This window comes from Sus scrofa, chromosome 2 (assembly GCF_054392235.1).
Source record: "Sus scrofa isolate SSC_HxYL_T2T_F1_AM1 chromosome 2, Sscrofa_HxYL_maternal_Yorkshire_Landrace_v2.0, whole genome shotgun sequence".
In the NCBI taxonomy this organism is placed as follows: Eukaryota; Metazoa; Chordata; class Mammalia; order Artiodactyla; family Suidae; genus Sus; species Sus scrofa.
In genome coordinates this window covers 74,026,018-74,047,971 of record NC_139384.1, presented here as the reverse complement: position 1 = coordinate 74,047,971, position 21,954 = coordinate 74,026,018, and the positions used below count along the sequence as shown (strand labels likewise).

The following is a 21,954-nucleotide window of genomic DNA, read 5'->3' as shown; positions in this document are numbered from 1 at the left end:
GAAAAAAGGCAGACTTTGAAAACATATTTACATTTACCAAAGAGGAAAGGGAGGAGGGATAAATTAGGAGTTTGGGATAAACACATGCACACTGCTATATATAAAATAGCTAAGTAACAAGGACCTGCTATATAGCATAGGAAATTCTATTCAGTATTCTTTAATAAGCTATATGAGAAAAGAATCTGAAAAAGAGTGAATATACGTACATATATAACTCAATCACTTTGTATACCTAAAACTAACACAATATTTAAACCAGATGTACTCCAATATTATTAAAATTATATATTTGGAAAAATCAGTGTTCATGTGTAAGAGAGTTCATACATAGGAATGAAGGACTTGATGGAGAGTTTTATGTGTTTATCGAGACTGGTTGTCTTCCTGATTCTGGTTGAAAATGTCCAGTGATACCTTGATATATCAATACTTACATTTCTCTTAATGAAATACCTCAGTTTTACCAAATTGCATCATCATCACTAAATAAGTGGCAAATAAATGTATTATTCATTCTATGTCTACTCTTTTGCAAAGAGATTTCTTCAGTCTTTATCATCAATAATGACTCGCAATAGAGCTTATATTCCTGCCCTATTATGTGATTCATGGACTGCAGTTTTTCTGCATGAATATTCAAGTCCCTCCCACCTCTTCAAGTTCCCTGGAACAGAACATCATATAGTCATTCATTACTAGAGTTATCTGAAATAAATTTGATAACAGAGTAATCATGGACACTGGCTTCCAATAGCAAAACACATACCAAAATAAGATACTGTGGATTGTTATAATTGTCCTCAGTTTGGATCACTTTAATTGTTATATCAATTAACATGCTATATCACAAGTCATACAAAAATCAAATATTTTAATGTAATTCTTTTATTATCAGAAGTGGATATATTGTTCTGACTTCTACAAAGTTTCTCATGGGTCTTTAGTCAACTCTCAGTGTCAAAATTGTGTCCTTTTGTCTTTTTTTAAATTGTTATTTCCCCAATATGAATTTTTCTACTGTACAGCAGAGTGACCCAGTTACACATATGAATACATTCTTTTTTCTCCCACTATCATGCTCCATCATAAGTGATTAGACATAGTTCTCAGTGCTACACAGCAGGATCTCACCGCTATTCCACTCCAAAAGCAGTAGTTTGCATCTATTAATCTCAAGCTCCCAATCCATCCCACTCCATCCCCCTCCCCTAGGCAACCACAAATCTATTCTCCAAGTCCATGATTTTCTTTTCTGTGGAAAGGATCCTTTGTGCCATATATTATATTCCAGATATAACTGATATCATATGGTATTTGTCTTTCTCTCTCTCAGGATGAGAGTTTCTAGTTCCATCCATGTTGCTGAAAAGGGCATTATTTTGTTCTTTTATGGCTGAGTAGTATTCCATTGTGTATATTTACATCTTCCTAATCCAATTATCTGTCAATGGACATTTGGGTTGATTACATGTCTTGGCTATTGTGAATAGGGCTGCAATGAACATGTGGTTGCATGTTTCTTTTTCAAGGAAACTTTTGTCTGGATATATGCCCAAGAGTGGGATTGCTGGGTCATATGGTAGTTCTATGCATAGTTTTCTAAGGTACCTCCATGCTATTCTCTAGAGGGATTGTACCAGCTTACATTGCCACCAACAGTGCAGGAGGTTTCCCTTTTCTCCACACCCCCTCCAGCATTTGTTATTTGTGGACTTATTAATGACGGCCAATCTGACTGGTGTGAGGTGGTACCTCATGGCAGTTTTGATTTGCATTTCTCTAATCATCAGTGCTGTTGAGCATTTTTTCATGTGCTTTTTGGCCATCTGTATATCTTCCTTAGAGAAATATCTATTCAGGTCTTTTGCCCATTTTTCCATTGGGTGGTTGGCTTTTTTGCTGTTGAGTTGTATAAGTTGTTTGTGTATTTTAAAGATGTAGCTCTTGTCCATTGCACCATTTGAAACTATTTTCTCCCATTCTGTAAGTCATCTTTTTGTTTCCTTTTAGGTTTCCTTTGCTGTGCTAAAGCTTGTCAGTTTGATTAGGTCCCACTGGTTTATTTTTGCTTTTCTTTCTGTTGCTTTGGGAGACAGACCTGTGAAAACATTTGTAAGGTTGATGTCAGAAAATGTTTTGTCTATGTTCTCTTCAAGGAATTTGATGCTGTCTCATCTTACATTTAAGACTTCCAGCCATATTGAGTTTATTTTTGTGCATGGTGTGAGGGTGTGTCCTAGTTTCATTGATTTGCAGGTAGTTGTCCAGATTTCCCAGCAAGAGTTGCTGAAAAGACTGTCTTTTTCCCAATTTATGTTCTTGCATCCTTTGTCAAAGATTAATTGACTGTACGTATCTGGATTTATTTCTGCATTCTCTCTTCTCTTCCATGGGCATGTATGTCTGTTTTGGTACCAGTACCACACTGTCTTTATTGTCTTGAACCTATTTATGGTCAGTTACTTGATTTTTGTGTTTAGTTTAGCCTATTTATTGAAAATTTTATTTAGCATATAAATTACTTATTTCATCCCACAAATACTGTGTATAAGCATGTATAGTCATATGTATATATCTGTGTAATATATTTTGCTTTCTTCATAGTCCCAAAATGTATCTTTCACCTATGTTCTGTGTATCAAGTATCTTTGCTAATCAAGATAATAACCTGGCCATGGACCATGAGGGTTTTTTTTCAATAATTTATTGGAGTATAATGAACCCAATAAATTGTTTAAATGTTATGTATTAAGGAGCTATACAAAATCAAGTGTCCATATTGCATGGCTACCTTTGTGTATAATTCAAGCTAGTGAAGAATCAGTTGTAACTGTTTTGTTATGTATTTGTTAAAAGTTTAAACTCCTTGAACATTGGACTTGGAGAAGAGACTTGTGGTTGTCAAGGGGGAGGTGGGAGAGAGGGATGGACTGGGATTCTGGGGTTAACAGACGCAAACTATTGCATGTGGAATGGATCAGCACTGAGATCCTGCTGTATAGCACAGGGGACTATATCTAATCACTTGTGAGGGAACATGATGGAGGAAAATGTGAGAAAAATTATACATATATATATATGTGTGTATGACTGAGTCACTTTGTTGTACAGTAGAAATTGACAGAACACTGTAAGTCAACTATAATGGAAAAATAAAAATCATAAAATAAAAACAAAAAAGAGATTAAAGAATGATTGTTTGAATTAACATAAATTTGTAAATGTGGAAATTGAGGAGCACAAATTGAAAGTAGAATAGGTGACCATAATTTTAATAATAAGTTATTATTTTCCATATGTTTATTCCTGAGAGGCTTCAAAGTTAGAGCCATATTTACCTTTGTGAATGGGGAATACACTGGACCAGCTGATGGGGGCAGAATATCTCCAAAATGACTTAAAATGTTTGACTTCTACTTAAGATGGAATTTGAAGTTAAAATGTCCTTACCCATGGGAGGCTAAATGATTGAATGGAGAGGTGTAATTCACTTTCCTCAAACAAAATAACATTTAATAAATGTCTATATTATAGACTCTTATTGGAGATGTAAAAAAATATCACACAAGCTTAAATTTATGAAACTATTTTGACAGGTCAGAAACCTGATTGGCTTCATTTGAATAAAAATCCAAATTTCTAAAGAGCTGGGCTCTTCTGCACCCTCCAGGGGAGGATCTATTTACTTCTGTGTTTCAGTTTCTATGAAGCAATTGCATTTCTTGACTCATGGCCTTTCCAACATCTTAATAGCCAGAAGCTTAAAATACACAAATATCTCCATGTCTCACAATCTTTTCTCATTCTACCACATTCTTTCCATATTTGTAGGATTTTGTGATTCTTTATTTTGTACAATTGTGTAATTGTCTAAGATTTTTTTTTCTTTTTTTTTTTTATTTTCCCACTGTACAGCAAGGGGGTCAGGTTATCCTTACATGTATACATTGCAATTACAGTTTGTCTAAGATTTTTAATGTACTCGTGATTGCATTAGGCCCACCTGGAAAATCATAGCAAATCTGAAGATAAACTGTTTAGTAAATTTATTCCATCTGCTTTTTAATCCCACCTTGCTATATAAACTAACATAGTCTAAGGTTCTTAGGATTAGGATGTGGGCATATTTTGGAGGCCCTTATTCTACCTACTACAAAGGAGTTCTCAGAAATATATTATGTGAAGATATTCAAGGTCACAGTGTGAAAGAATAATTCAGAATGTATTGCAACCTCTGAACTGTGTGAATGTACTTTTAATTTAAAGTCCTATACGAACACAATTTATGTGTACTAAGACCTAAAAATAATTACAGCTGACTCTAAAACACATGATCACAGCCTTGGTACTTAAACAGGGCTCCACGGATCAGGATCTGCAGCATCAATAACATTCAGGAGCATCAATAACAGAGTCTCTGGGACTATAAGAGGCCTGCTGAATCAGAATCTACATTTGAACTAGGATCCCTGGTGATTCCTGTGCACATTAAGAAAGTTGGGGGAGTGTTTGTCTAACATAAATTTTCTCACCTTCTCATTGTTAAAATTTGGGTAAGATAGATATTTGTGTTGGTGTTATCCTGTGCATTGATGGTAATTAGCAATCCATCGCTTCAGATATTGCCAGTATCTCCAGGGTCAAAATCATATGTGGTTCACAACCACTCCTCCAGAGTTTGAAAACTGTAAGCATCCTGACATAATTCCAATCAAGGCTCCATCCCTTACACAGATTATAACTTGGAAATATCACTAAACCCCTCCAAACCCCACTTCTGCAATGAAGAACAGGGTTCATAATAGTAACACCTCCCAATCTTGACTTTTCAAAAATTAAATTAGATAATCCACATAAAGTGCTAAGATCTAAATATATGTCTTGTAATCAATAGACACTTCATAATGAGGTACTAAATAACACCTCCACATTCTTATATAAATATGAAGTTCCTCATTGTTTTGGCCAGTGAGTATACCACAAAAAGGTTTATTATTAAAGAAAAAAACATTCACTTTGTTCAGAATGTACAGATAATTTTTTATTGGTGTCAGAGGTTGTATCCCCACCACAAGTCATGGCTTTGATGATTCACAGAACCTAATCCAAACAGGTTGCTCAATATTCTACATTGGAAAAACTATAGCTCAGAGTTAGACCTCTGGAAGTCAGGAGAAGTAATGGAGATAGAGTAATATAAATTGAATTCACCCAGCTCATTGTCCAGTCTCAAAGGAATAGAGAGTCGACAGGGAAATTTCTTTCTTTCTGTCCAGGTCATTTTCCCTGAGGAAAACCATCACTTAGAGGTGGTAGTAACAAGAGAGCAATGTGCTTAATGAGCAGGCATAGGGAGCTGTAAATAACCCTCTGCTGCAGCCCCTCAGCCATGCAGCCTTGGACTGGACAGGACATGGTTGTTGCCGTTGGATGCCAAAGACTGGCTGAGACACTGAAACCTGACATCTTCTCACACTTCTTGTCTGGAAACAGAACTGGAGTCTCCATCACCTACCATACAGAGAAGATTGTTGGTTTCCAAGTGGAAATATTCCTCTTAGAGACTCCATCCAGGTGAGTTATATAGCCCAGTAGTAATGCAGGAGAAGATGAAGAGAATGAAACTCAATAATGTTTACCTGAGGTCACCTGAGGCCATTCCAGGCTAGTGAAGAACCTAGAGTTTGCTGTGGTGGTTTGCTGGCATGACTAATAAATTTGTGTATTTATTGTTGGTACATGACAGATAAGTGAATATTGAATGTCCATGTTAACAATTAATTTACAATAATAAAAGCCCAAATAGATGTGAAATGAAAGGCATAAAGGGCTTCCAATAAAACTAGAACTTGAGACTAAGGGTCTTTGCAATTAACCAGAGGAGAAAAATAAACTGTTAGCTGTAGAGGGATATACAGTGAAGAGAAGGCATTTCTTTCTACTTTTAAGATGGGTTGGAGTTCCCATCTTGGTGCAGCAGAAATGAATCTGACTAGGAACCATGAGGTTGCGGGTTCGATCCCTGGCCTCACTCAGTGGATTAAGGATCCAACGTTGCCTTGAACTTTGGTGCAGATTGCAGACACAGCTTGGATCTGGCATTGCTGTGGCTCTGGCATAGGCTGGCAGCAACAACTCCAATTGGACCCCTAGCCTGGGAACCTCCAAATGCTGTGGGTGCAGCCCCAAAAAGACAAAAGACAAAAAAAAAGATGGTTCATATCAGAAAATGTTTCCATTTAATGAGAAAGAACCAGAGGAAAGAGTACTTTCAATTTCATCCTTGAAATAGCATAGTATGAGACATTCCTATCACAGCATCTTATCTTTCTTGAGTATTCAAATGAAATTTTAATTCTATGAGAAGGGGTATGCAGATGAGCTTACTTTGCAACTATTTCATTGCCTGTGATGCTGAATATAATCGTGGGTTAGTTAGCCACTTACCGTCCCTATTGAAAATTGTGGCATATTTGGCATTTGGATAGTGGGGGTCAGAGTGTTATTATTCCTATGTTGATTACACTCTTTCATATTAAAAAAACATTTTGCACCAACTTTGCAATTTGCCATTTAGGTTTTTCATGTATGTATGAATGTTTGTGATGATTATATGAGAGTTTATAAGTTTTGTGTGGTAAGTTTATAAGTTTGTCATGTTATATCCTCTTCTTTGCTTTTTAACTTTTATAACTGAAGAAATTGAACACTTTGATATTCTTCATTTTTAACCTTGCTTTCAAAACAAGTGAAAGTGAATGCTCTTCTGCATACTTATTGCTAATAAATGTCATCTGTAATTTGACACTTGAACAATACGGGTTTGAACTGCACACAGATTTAATTCAATAAAAAGTACTACATAATTGGTGATTGGTTAAGTCTGCAGGTGTGAAACAGCAGATATAGAGGGCTGGTTATGGGACTTGAGCGTGCATGGAATTTGTAACCCCTAAAGAGTCCTGGAACCAATCCCTCAATAGCAAGAGGCTGCTTGCTGTACATATTTCTAACTAATTTTCACATTTCTATTATTGTTTATTGTTTCTTTTGGACTTTTGCTATTGGATCTATTTCTAAAAGTTGCATCACCTTTAGTCACCATTTAGAAAGTATGCTTTACATTTGGCTAATGATCACACTTATCCTCCATAAGCATATTTGTATCCCCATATCATTACATAAGAAATTAAACTTTAGATATTTCATAATCCCCATATTTTAAAAGAATTTTTAAATGTATATTTTTTAATTTCTGAGTTTTTGACAATCTAATCTAAATTAATGACCCATGTTGATGTCATTACATTGTCATTCTAAATGTCTTCTTTCAGAAGCTGATTTTGAATTTACTTCAATTTTGTTTCACATGGTTGTTTTGAACTACTATATTCAACCTAATTGCATTTTCACTTTCATTCTTCCTTTCCAAAATCTTCATCCCTTTCAAAGCTATTCTATGTTATGCATATATACACTTTTAATTCGAGTTTGTGATAAGAAAACATTGAACATCATCATAAATGCTCCTTATTTTTCAGAGCTACATTTTTCCCTACATTTTCTCCCTCATTCCTTCCTAACTCAGTACAACCATATCGATGTCCTTCCAATCAACTGCAGTAATGACTCCCTATTACAATGTATGCATAACATTTCACACTGTGGCTGTGCTATTTATACTTCTGATGGGCTTTCATATTGCTTGGTATAAATTTGTATTATAGCAATGCTAGAAAATAATTTCAGGATAGTTAAGTGAAAACTATGTTTCTCAACAGAGGGTGATTTTTGTCCCAGTAGAACACTGAGCCATATCTGGAGATATTTTTAGGTGTCACAATGCAGAGGGAAAGGCAGAAGCAAAGATGTTATTAAACATCCTCCAATGCACAGGATGGAAACAAACACAGAGAATAATCTGGCCCATAATGGCAATAAGGCAAAGATTGAGAAATACTGAGTTAAAGAATACCTGTATAGTTAATTCTTATAGATGTCTTCAGAATGTTGCCCCAAGATGTTTGACAATTCAACTAGAAAAATTAGAGAAAACTCCATTTACTACAGTTTGACCATTCTACTAGAAAAAAATAGAGACTATTCTATTTACCACAAATTTAAAAGTTACAACTACAGCAAGTAATCAATGAAGCAAGTCTATAAGTTTCCTACCCCCTCAGGAATGTAGGTGTGCCTGGGGGAGGGAGTGGGAGGGATTGGGAGCTTGGAGTTAATGAATGCAAACTGTTGCTTTTGGGATGGATTAACAATGAGATCCTGCTGTGTATCACTGAGAACTATGTCTAGATACATACAACTGAGCATGACAATGGGAGAAAAAATTATGTATACATGTGTGTGTAACTGGGTCCCCATGGTGTACAGTGGGAAAAAAAAGTATGTTGGGGGAAATAACAATAAAAAATTATAAAAAAATTAAAAAATTAGAAAAGAAAATACTTGTTTCTTAAAATATTAGCAAGTTTGAGAAAATATTCACATCTTTGGTCACTGCCGGAGTCCAGGTCCAGCGGCCAGGGATGCACACCCTGTTGGAGATGGAAGGTGTTGGCAAATGTACACAGAGACAGCCTTTTTGTCTCTTTTTCAGAGTGCTGGACTGCTCAAATTTTATTGCATAGATGATTGTTTATATAGACAGTTTTCAATTACACCACAATGTTAAAAGTACACCCAAAGATCAAGTTCTAAAGGTTAACTCCCTGATTATGCTTCCTGACCACATGGTACAGTAGTCACATGTTAAAACTATAAGCACAAAACATCGTGAGTACAAAACACCATGTGAAAATAAGAAGATACAGTACAAAGCATCTCATGGTTAGCTAACAGATAAAAAGGCTACAGACATAAGGATTTGGCATTCCCAAGTTTTGTTTTTAGATTAGTGCTTATTTTCGAAGCGTCATGGCAGAAGGACAGTATGAGAAAATGAACTTCAGTTAGCTATCACTTAAAAGTTTTTAAAATCAAGGACAATTCTCATAGCTAGGTTTCATTGACCATGAATAATATATGTCTAACTTTATATAAGTCTGTAGTATATTCCAACTTCTAAAGCTTACGGTATAACCAGTTAGTAGATAAACACTATGTTTATAATTAAATTGGATTTGAATAGGGGAAAGTCCATCAGGATGAAATTTTTATATTATTTCGTAATTTTGTTAAATCACAAATCACCACAGGAAAATAAGAATAATAAGCAAATAATAGGAAAGACTGAGGAAAAACTGAATAACAAGTAAAACAACAGGAAAGACTAGGTCACCTGGGAAACAATCCATGTTCTCTGATGCAAACATGGAAATTGTTTTCCCGGGAAAGCCCCAATTCTACCTCATCAACATCAGCAAGAGAGCCGTGTAATCTGAGGCCTGTCCTCGGATTGCACCACACAGGCAGGCCTCAGCCTGCCCTCGCTTTTTCACCGTACAGGCAGGCTTTTATCCTGACCAGAAGCCCACCTTCAGCATGCACCATTCAGGTGAGCTCCTTTCCTTGGTTAGGAATCTACCTTTGGGTTTTTTCCGCCATCAGGCAAGGTCCCTTCCTTGAGTCCCTTCATCTCCTCAGCTCCCTGCAGGTCACTGTGTTAATTTACTTATTATTATTTTAAGTGCATATATTATATGAACATTTCTGTAATTATTGCTATCACCATTTAAAATAATTTTAACAGATAGCTATTTCTCTGTTGACTTTTGGTTAGGGATTTGGGGCCATAAAATAGTTTCAGTTTTTATTTTGTTAAATATGTCTATCTTCTGACTTCTGAGTGTCTTGCCTTGATTATGATGTTTTGCCCTCATGTAGATTTTGTATGTAGTTTTCAAGATATGAATCTAAAATATAATGGTTACTCTTACACTAAGGATTTATGCCTTCTGATTTTTTGTTAGATGTGTGAGATTGGGAACCACTTCATTTCTCCCACATAGAAAGACATCTATGCCAGCTTTTATTCAACAGTCCAAACTTTTCCAAATAAACTGAAATAAAACCTTGTCATATATTAAATGCCCGTATTTACTGAGACCTAATCCTGATGCACTCCTGATGCATTCAACAAGTGATAACATAACATTTGCCAAATAGAAACTTCTATGATTTTTATATGTTACATTATTACATGTCAACATCTTTGGTAATTTAATTATTCGTCGGATTGAGTTTCTAAATTCCTTCTATTGTATATCATGTTTTGGTTAGTCTTAAGGCTCTGTTCAATTTCACTTAATTCAGTTGTTTGAAATCTATTCTATTTAACCTAGTTTTATCTCCTATATCTCACTTTTTATTCATAACTTCTCATTTTATTACATTAGTTTCTTTTTTTTTTGTCTTTTTGCCTTTTCTAGGGCCACTCCCATGGCGTATGGAGGTTCCCAGGCTAGGGGTCCAATCAGAGCTATAGCCACTGGCCTATGCCAGAGCCACAGCAATGCAGGATCCAGCTGCGTCTGTGACCCACACCATAGCTCAGCTCTTGGCAATGCTGAATCCCCAACCCACTGAGCAAGGTCAGGGATTGAACCCACAACCTCACGGTTCCTAGTCCAATTCATTAACTAATGAGCCATGACGGGAACTCCATACTTTATTTCCTATATAAGCACACATATATTCACATATCTGTCAGAAAATATAAAAACGTGGACAAAGTTGGCAAAATACTTGCTTCTTTGGTAATTGCATTGTAATGGAGAAGACAGAGTACATGAAATAAATGTATGATGTAATATTCTCAGACGAATCTCATTAAGAAAATTAATCAGATAAGAGGGTGGATTGGCATGGTGTCTGTGATATTTTACAGAGTGTGGTCTGGGGAGGCCTTTGAATCTTGGACAAGGAACAGACCCATGACTAGTTGTGCCCATTGGACTTGTCAGAAAAGAGATCAAAACACAAAGTCCAAGAATAACAAATTAAGGTGCCACCTATGAAAGTTGACTACAAATATAAACTGTAGCATCTTGTAATGCTCATTTCTGTAAAATTAATCATGCTGTTTTTCCTTTTCTTGGTAGTCACCTCCACCCATGGACACAGGGAATAACACACAAACTTCAGAAATTTTTCTTCTGGGATTCTCAGAGGAACCAGAACCGCAGCTCCTCATATATGGGCTTTTTCTCTCCATGTACCTGATTACTGTCTTTGGAAACCTGCTCATCATCCTGGCTGTCAGCTCAGACTCCCACCTCCACACACCCATGTACATCTTTCTTTCTAACCTGTCCTTTGTAGACATCTGTTTCATCTCCACCACAATCCCAAAGATGCTGTGGAACATCCAGATGCAGAGCAAAGTTATCACCTATTCAGGCTGCATCACTCAGATGTACTTTTTCACACTCTTTGTAGGGCTGGATGATTTCCTCCTGACCATGATGGCTTATGATCGGTTTGTGGCCATCTGCCACCCCCTGCATTACACGATCATCATGAACCCCCAGCTCTGTGGGCTACTGGTCCTGGTTTCCTGGACCGTGAGTGTTCTTCATTCCTTGTTGCAAATCTTAATGGTTTTACAACTGTCCTTCTGCAAAGACTTGGAAATCCCTCACTTTTTCTGTGAACTCAGACAGATGGTCCAATCTGCCTGTTCTGACATGTTTCTTAATAACATAGTGATGTATTTTGCAGTTGGGCTTCTTGGTGTTGGTCCCCTGGCTGGTATCCTTTACTCTTACTCAAAGATAGTTTCTTCCATACATGGACTCTCATCAGGTCAGGGGAAGTATAAGGCATTTTCCACTTGTGCATCTCACCTCTCAGTTGTCTCCTTATTTTATTGTACCTGCTTAGGAGTCTACTTCAGCTCTGCTGCTACCAAAAGCTCACAGTCAAGTGCGACAGCCTCGGTGATGTACACTGTGGTCACACCCATGCTGAACCCCTTCATCTATAGTCTGAGGAACAAAGACATAAAGGGTGCTCTGAAAAGAATATGTGGGGAAAATACAATAAAAGGGCCATTTTTCCTAGGGTGAGGAAGTGCCACGATTGCAGTGATCAAACCCTCAGCTTCAGAAATAGTAATCCTCCAATAAGATTGTGGAAATAGCGCTTACTTCTATGTATTTCTTGTAGTTTTAATTTCACCCTCTCCATTCAAATTAGGAAATTCACTTCTTAAGTGTTCTCATTCTTTGATATCATACTGTTTCTCCCTTTGTTGATTTCCTCCTTTCAAAATGTATTCTCAGCCTTGGATTGGAAATATTTGGGAATTTCTATTTACCAAGTTGGACAAAGTGGAGTTTTAAAGGATAATTTCTTCTCAACAAATGTCATACTGTATACTTGAAATTAATACGACATTGTAAGTCAACTATAATTTAATAGTATTTTTAATTTAAAATAAATAAATTAAATTAAATTGAAAAATGACTACAAGTCTCCTCTCCTTCTGAAGATTCCAGGGAAAAACCTTTCATTTTCCTATTCTCTTTTCTAGTGGCCACATTCACTCCTAGGGTCCTAGTTCTTCCCCCATATTCAAATCTCTGAGTAACACTCATTTTCCCCTTCTCTTTCACATTTAGAGGACAATTGTGAATAATTTAGTTCCACCTAGATAACCATGGCCAATATTCTTAAGGGCAAAGCATCAGCAACCTTATTTCTTTGTTACTTTAACCTCCTCTTACTATATATATACATAATAATATGTTAAATTATTCTGGGGATTCTAATGCAGATATCTTTTGGAGGACTTTATTCTGTACAAACTTTTTAGAAGTGTATATTTTCTGTTGTTTTTTGGGGGGCTGCACTCACCACATATGGAATTTCTCAGGCTAGGGGTTGAATCTGAGTGCATCTAAGGCCTGTGCCACAGCTACAGCAATGCCAGATTTGAGCTGTATCTGTGACCTACACCACAGCTTTTGTCAATGCTGTATCCTTAACCCACTGAACCAGGCCAAGGATTGAACCCACAATCTCATGGATACTAGTTGGGTTCTTTACCTACTGAGCCACAGCAGGAACTCCTAGAAGTATATGTCACTCAGAGGTGATTATATTTTAAAAAATCACTGAATATATTACAGCTTAGATGTGTATGAATACATTTTAATTTTAAAATCATGCAAAGATGATTTTTAGTGAAAAAGACTAAAATATTTACACCTGACTCTAAAACAGAACTATAGCCATCTTACTCAAATAGTAGTTATCAGCCCCAGTCTTGCCATATCAATATCACTCGGCAGTTTGTTAGAAATGCAGAGGCTCTGGGACCACTAGGTCCTGCTGAATCAGAATCTGCATTTGAACTAGCACCTAGGGTGATGGGTATGTATACCGATGTTGGAGAAATACTGTTCCAGAATAGGTTTTCTCAATTTCTTATTACATTGATATTAGGGTTAGATCATTCTTTTTTTTTTAAAATCTTTTTCATATTGTTTTCCTTTATGGCTTATTTGAGGACTTTGAACATAGTTCCCTGTGCTATCCTGTAAGACTTTATTGTTTATCCATTCTATATATAAAAGTTTGCATCTCTGAAATTCCCTGGTGGCACAGGAGGTTAAAAATCTGATGTTGCCACTGCTGTGGATTGGGACACGGCTGTGGTGTTAGTTCAATCCCTGGCCCAGGAACTTCCACATCCTGAAGGTGCAGCCAAAAATAAAAAATAAAAATAGAGAAGATAATGGTGGTTACCAGGAGCTGGGGTGTAGGGGATTTGAGGGGATGATGGTCAAAGGGTCCATACTTCCAGTTCTAAGATGAAGAAGTTTTGAGGATCTAAACGATATCATGGTAACAATAGTTAACAATACTGCATTACATCCTTGAAAGTACTAAGAAGATAAATCTTGAATGTTCTCCCCCAATAATAAAAGCAGTAATTTTCTGAGGTGATTGAGATTTTAAGTAAAGTTATTATGATAGTCATTTTGGAATATATAAATATATCAGATCATTACATTGTACACCTTAAATTTAGGCAAAGTTATTAGTCCATTACAGTTCAATGGACCTGGAAAAAATAAAACTTACAGTTGTAGAAATAAAGGGGCCCTATAACTATGAGTATATACTGTCTGATTCTATTTGTGCATAATTCAAAAAAGAGCAAAATAATCTTTTTTGTTTTGTATGTAGTTGTGAACAGTTCAATTTCCCTAAGCCTCAGTGTCCTTATCTCTGCATATAATGTAGGATACTAAGCAGAATTTCTGATAAATGTGGAGGAATAAAGGAAAAGCATAGAAATACATACTTCATTGAGTCCAATTTAAATGTTCAAGTGTAAGACGCATGTGTTTCTGTGTGTGTGTTGCACACAGTTTCTTTTCAATAACCACACTGACACACATACAAACACATTTACATTCCTATCTTTTATGTTTATTGGCAACCTGAAAGGAAGTTAGAGGGTTAAAAAACAGAATGAATATTTTAACATGAACGTGAAAGAATATAGACTTTTAAACACGATGGTTTAAAATAGAATGGATGATCTTGATATAAATAATGAATTTGTTTTACTATCTTAATATCTCAAAGGCATCAAAGCCAGAAACACATTTCAATTTATATAATAGAAACTTTGAAATTCTCTGTATCAATAGATGGACCCAACATCTCCAAACTGACTTTAATTTTACTGCTACTTCAGGTGGAATATCAACATAAAACAACTGTATCCAAAGATAGCTTAATAAATAAGTTGAGAAGTTTAAATTCAGTTTCCTCAAGCAAATTTTTTTTTAATTTTTAGGGCTGCACCCATGTTTTATGGAAGATCGCAGGATAGGGGTCAAATAAGAGCGGCAGCTGCTGACCAACACCACAGTCACAGCAACACCAGATCTGAACAGAGTCTGCAAACTCCATTGCAGCTCACTGCAACACCAGATCTTTAACCCACGGGGTGGGGCCAGTGATTGAAAGTGCATCCTCATGGATACTTGTCTGGTTTATTACTGCTGAGGCACATGGGAACTGCTCAACAAAATTTTACTGGATATATATTATTATGGGATTCCTACTGCTACTGTAATAAAATGCCACAGAATGTATTTAAAATGTGGGAGGAGGGGTAAATTGGGATGTTGGGATTGGAATATACACACTACTACATACAAAATCAATAAGTAACAAGGACCTATATAGCACAGGGAAATCTAATCAATACTTTCTGATGGCCTATATGGACGCACAAAGACATGGATACACACACAAACACACACACACACACACACACACACACACTCAACTGATTCACTTTGCTGTAAACCTGAAAGTAACACAACATTGTAAGTCAACTGTACTCCAATAAAATTCAAAAAAATAAAACAAATTTATTCTCTTAATTTTCTGGATGTCAGAAGCCTGAATTTTTTTTCTTTTTTTTTTTTTTTGGTCTTTTTTATGGCCGCACCTCCATCATATGGAGGTTCCCAGGTTAGGGGTCCACTCTGAGCTGAAGCCGCTGGCCTGCACCAGAGCCACAGCCACACAGGATTTGAGCTGCATCTGGGACCCACACCACAGCTCATGGCAACGCCGGATCCTCAACCCACTGAGCAAGGCCAGGGATCAAACCCACAACCTCATGGTTCCTAGTCGGATTAGTTAACCACTGAGCCAGGACGGGAATGCCCTGAAATTGTTTTTATTGAGCTAAAATAATAAGATCAGAATGTCTGAGTTCCTCCTGGAGGATGGACAGAATAAGTTTTTTCTTTTCCTTTTCCAGTTTCCAGAGGTCAATTGCATTAGTGTCTAAGGGCCACATCATCAAAGTTAGCAGTGTAACATTTTCAAATCTATCTGGGACTCCAATTCTAATACTTCTCTCACCCTCATTTAGAGAATCATTGTGATTAAATTAGCTTCACCTTGGTAATCTTGGCTTATTTCTTTAAAATTAGCTGATTATAAACTTTATTCCGCTTGCTACCTCAAATGTCCCTTAATATCCCTTAAATGTAGAATAACATACCCAAAGGTTATAGAGATTAGGATGTGGACATCTTTGGGGAGGGTGCTCTCATTCTTTTATTCTGCCCACTACAAAGGTTTTTACAAAAGTATATGATTTGAGGTGATCCAATGGCCCTTACATTAAAGAGTTGGACACAGTGTATCAGAGCCTCTGGAATACATGCCTACACTTTTCGTTCTAATTTTCATTTGAAGATAATTTTTGGTAGAAAGGGTGTAAAACTATGGACACAGTAATATAAAAAATAACCAACCTAGCCCACTCAAAGAATTTTCTCAGTTCAGTACCTTCTCCATCAACCCCACCCAGGAGCCTCTTGGCTCACCAGGCAGGATGTCCTGAATTAGATGTTGCATTTGAACCAACATCTGGGTGATTGGTATGCACAGTGGAGTGGGGAAGGTGCTGGTCCAGAAGAGGTCTATTCATTTTCTCAATGTTGATAATTGGAGGCAGGATCGCTGTGTTGGATGCTTCCTGTGCATAGGTACTTACCGGTATCCTTTCAACATGACAAAATATCATTCAGGGCAAAGGCATCTCTGGTTAAGAACCACTGGTCTACAGTTTTAAAATTAGAAGAAACTTGACAGAATTCTGGGAAAGGTCCTATGCCTTACTCAGATTATAACTGGCAGGTCACTAATCCCCACAAAACCCATTTCAGCAATAGAAAGTGGAATTCATGGAATGCCTCATAGAATGAACTTTTTTTCCAAACGTTAAATCATACAATCCTTAGAGGGTGCTAAAATCTAAATATATCTCATATATTCACAGTGGAATACTACTCAGCCATAAAAAGAACAACAGCAACAAAGATGGAACTAGAGACTCTCATACTGAGTGAAGTAAGTCGGAAAGAGAAAGACAAATACAGTATGATATCACATATCCGGAATCTAATATATGGAACAAATGAACTTTTCCACAGAAAAGAAAATCATGGACACAGAGAATAGACTTGTGGTTGCCAAGGGGGAGGGTGAGGGAGTGGGATGGACTGGTAATTTGGGGTTAATGGATGTAAACTATTGTCTTTCAAATGAATAAGCAACAAGATCCTGCTGTATAGCACTAGAAACTATGTTTAGTCATTTATGATGGAACATGATAATGTGAGAAAAAAGAATGTATACATGTATGTGCGACTGGGCCACCTTGCTTTACAGTAGAAAATTGACAGATCACTGTAAACCAGCTATAATGAAAAAGTAAAAATCATTATAAAATAAAAAAAGAAATATTTTCTAATGAGGGACAAAATAACTGCTCTTAACTTGTATTATGAAATTCCTAATTGTATCTGCAAAATTATTACGAATCCAAGCAGTGTATTGCCCAAGGTTTTATGTTAAAGGGACAATGGAAACTTACCTCTTAACAACAGAGGGAGTCTATTAGGGGCTGTGATCCACTAGATCCAGTGTTTGATTAGGGACCGAATCAAAATAGTATCCCAATCACGGACTCTAAAGAAAAGTTGAAGTCAGGGTTGGGACCTTAAGGTTTATTCCTCTGGAACACAGAAGAGGTCATGGGGAGAAGGAATAAACACTGAATTCATCTGGCTTGTACCGTTGTCTCCCAGACATGGAAAATGAGCAGGAAAATTTTTCTTTCTGTCCAGTGTCCCTCAGGAAATCAATTATTAGAGGTAGTGGCTACAAGAGGGAAACATACTAATGAGCAGACATAAGGAGCTGTAAATATATCCTCTGCTGCAATCTCTCAGCCTGTGCAACCTTGGGCTGGTTAGAATATGGTTGCTGCTTTTGCAGTTATAACTGACTGGAAGAAAAATGCTTGGCTTCATTCCACTGACTTCTCTAGAAACAGAACTTCTCTCTCCAACATCAACCATCCAAGACAATTTTGCACATTTATGTTGAGGCCTTCCTCTCAGAGACTCCACTGAGGTGAGTCAAGGAGCCCAGTAAATACTGAAGGAGCAGGTCACTGCAGATGATAACCAAGAACATTTATCTGAATTAACCTGAGAGCTAGTCCAGACTAAACCAGAGCCAATATCACTGTGGTGTTTTGGGGTTTTTTTTTGGTAATTGTTTTGTTTATTGCTTGTTTAATTAGTTAATGTATTAATTTTTGATGCCAAAAATAGAAGTGAATATTAAACTCAGCAATACAAAGATTAATGTTGACTGTGAAATGATGGACATGGAAGCCCAATTAGAAGAGGGAACAGAAGTATAAAGTGCTTCAAGTAAAAGTAGAACCTAAAGCCAAGGCCCTTTGCAATTAAATAGTAGAGTAATAGCATATCAGCTGTGGAGGATGTACAGAGATGCAGGTTTTTTTTTTTTAAATATGGAGCATATTTGACTGTGATGTGAATATTCAGACTGAGGAATGATGACAAACATTTCCTCGAAACAAGAATTCATGAGACATATATTTCACAATAGCTCCTCTCTACAGTATTTAAGTGAAAAAAATTATTATGAGAAGAGGGGCGGGCTATTGAGCTAACTTTGTAATTATTTCATTTCCTGCAAGACTGAATTTATTTGTAGATTAGGTAGTCATTTATCAAAAAAATAGAGACATGCCAGTTCAGTTCCTTTACATTTTATTTTATAATGATTTTTATTTTTTCCATTGTAGCTGGTTTAGTGTTGTCAATTTTCTAATGTACAGCAAGTTTACCCAGTCACACATACATGTATAATTCTTCTTTCTCATAAAATCATGCTCCATCGTAAGTGACTAGATATAGTTTGCAGTGCTGTACAGCAGGATCTCATTGCTTTTCCACTCCAAATGCAATTGTTTGCATATATTAACTCCAAATTCCCAACCCATCCTACTCCCTCCCCCTTGGCAACTTTGAGTAATGACTCCAGCCTGTTTTATTTTTTTTAAGGCAAATATATATATTTTTTTATTTTTTAAATTTTTTACCACTGTACAGCCTGGGGATCAAGTTACTCTTACATGTATACATTTTTCCCCACCCTTTGTTCTGTTGCAATATGAGTATCTAGACATAGTTCTCAATGCTACTCAGCAGGATCTCCTTGTAAATCTATTCGAAGTTGTATCTGATAACCCCAAGCTCCCGATCCCTCCCACTCCCTCCCTCTCCCATCGGGCAGCCACAAGTCTGTTTTCCAAGTCCATGATTTTCTTTTCTGTGGAGATGTTCATTTGTGCTGGATATTAGATTTCAGTTATAAGTGATATCCGATGGTATTTGTCTTTGTCTTTCTGGCTCATTTCACTCAGTAGGAGAGTCTCTAGTTCCATCCATGTTGCTGCAAATGGCATTATGTCATTCATTTTTATGGCTGAGTAGTATTCCATTGTGTATACATACCACTTCTTCCGAATCCAATCGTCTGTTGATGGACATTTGGGTTGTTTCCATGTCCTGGCTATTGTGAATAGGGCTGCAATGAACATGCAGGTGCACGTGTCTCTTTTAAGTAGAGTTTTGTCCGGATAGATGCCCAAGAGTGGAATTGTGGGGTCATATGAAAGTTCTATGTATAGATTTCTAAGGTATGTCCAAACTGTTCTCCATAGTGTTTGTACCACTTTACATTCCCACCAACAGTGCGGGAGGCTTCCCTTTTCTCCACACCCCCTCCAGCACTTGTGATTTTTGGACTTATGAATGATGGCCATTCTGACTGGTGTGAGCTGGTATCTCATGGTAGTTCTGATTTGCATTTCTCTCATAATCAACCATGTTGAGCATTTTTTCATGTGTTTGCTGGCCATCTGTATATCTTCCTTGGAGAACAGTCTGTTCAGGTGTTTTGCCCATTTTTCCATTGGTTGATTGGCTTTCTTGCTGTTGAGTTGTATAAGTTGCTTATATATTCTAGAGATTAAGTCCTTGTCCATTGCATCATTTGAAACTATTTTCTCCCATTCTGTAAGTTGTCTTTTTGTTTTCTTTTGGGTTTCCTTTGCTGTGCAAAAGCTTTTCAGTTTGATGAGGTCCCATGGGTTTATTTTTGCTCTAATTTCTATTGCTTTGGGAGACTGACCTGAGAAAATATTCATGATGTTGATGTCAGAGAGTGTTTTTCCTATGTTCTCTTCCAGGAGTTTGATGGTGTCTTGTCTTATATTGAAGTCTTTAGCCATTTGGAGTTTATTTTTGTGCATGGTGTGAGAGTGTGTTCTAATGTCATTGCTTTACACGCAGCTGTCCAGTTTTCCCGGCAACGCTTGCTGAAGAGACTTTCTTTTTCCCGTTTTGTGACTGTTTTTATTCCTGTTCTTCTTTTTGCTTTTTAGGGCTGCACCTGCCACATATGGAAGTTCCTGGGCTATCGGTCGAATTGGAGATGCAGCTGCCAGCCTGTGCCAGAGGCTGAGGAATGCCAGATCTGAGCCGCTTTTGCGATCTACAGTGCAGCTCAAGGCAATGTTGTCAGAATTTTTAACCCAGTGAGTGAAGACAGGGATAGAATCCACATCCCCATGGATAATAGTTGGGTTCTTAACATTCTCAGCACAAATGAGAAGCCCTATTCCTATTTTTTATTATATTCTTTCAAACAAAAGAAATTGTAATCTTTCCTCAAATTTGTGGTTTGACGTTAAGTTTTACATGTGTACAGATATTTGTAAGGGACTTCTGAGAGTTTATAAATTTTGTGAGGTGAACTGTGTCAGTCATCTTGTGCTCTCTCTGTTGCTGTAATTTTTTTAACTGAATGATTAGTGTTGTCACTTAAATATTCTTTATTTGCAAATACTTGCTTTAAAAAGAAATGAAAATGAATGTTCTCATGCCTACGTTATGCTAATAAATGATGCTTTATGTGTATTTCCAGATTCTTTCTCCTTCTCTTATCCCTTAGCGTTTACTTTATTCTATTGTGATCAGTTCTATTTATGAAGGTTCCATCATGTTCAAGCCCTATCTGGAAGGCATTCTTCTTTACCTTTGACTAAAGATCACCTTAGCTTCCATATTCATATTTGAATCCATACGTTGCTATGTAAGAGGAAAGTATAACTTAGATACAGTTTCCTCCACATATTTTAAAATACTTTCTGTCATACTCTTTTACGTCCAAATCTTCATTAATCTAAAATCAAATTATTGATTCACACAGATTTCATTAAATTATGCATATTATATATTTTTTCTTTTATAAGTTTGTCTTGGATTTTCCTTCAATTTCATCTCATATAGATTTTTTTTTGATATTGAATTGTCCAAAGTGCTGCAGATATCTGATATGGACAAGGGAGCCTCTGTGCAGCAAGGGATCACCTCATTCATCAACATTCTCTGACTCTATCTTTCCTCACTTTACTGCCTGCTCATTTCCTTCACTAGACCTGATTTTTCTTGGACTGGAGCATCTTAAACAAATACTTTACTCAGTACCTTTGCAATAGGTATTCCTGTGCAAGGCACACGCTTCCCATGTATGCTCATGGACAAAGAGCTCTCTACCTTGAGATCTCTGTTCAAATGTCATCTGGTTAGCATGTCTTGCCCCAACATGCATAAAAAGTACTATCAATTTACCCACTCCTTTATACCTAATTTATTTTTCATATAACACCTGCAACCATATAAGAATGTATATAATTTTTATTTGCTTATATTCTGTATTCATAACTGAATCTTAGCAGCATTTATTTTTTTAGCACGCTATACTCTCTGTATAGACAGTACCTGGAACTTTGTACCAATTCATTTTTTTTTGCAAATGCCTAAATTAATTTCTCATTAAACTGTTAATACATGACATCTTGGGGAAAATACTGACAGGCAGAAAGGTTGCTAACTAGAGCTAGCACGGCAGGTTCCCTAAAGAGCACAAAATCCATGAGCAGAATATTGAAATTAATTTATTTGTGGCATTTTATGAGTGGTACTAGTTTAATAATGTGGTAATGCTCATTTATATGAAAATTGGTCATGTTCTTTTCCTCTTTCTTAGTACTCACCACACGAC

The 21,954-nt window shown here is 36.7% G+C and overlaps 1 pseudogene; it reads left to right on the top strand.

Annotated features, from left to right (window-relative positions):
* The first annotated feature begins 11,072 nt into the window (after positions 1–11,072).
* Positions 11,073–11,901, top strand: LOC100626456 (olfactory receptor 7A10-like; annotated as a pseudogene).
* Positions 11,902–21,954: the final 10,053 nt, after the last annotated feature.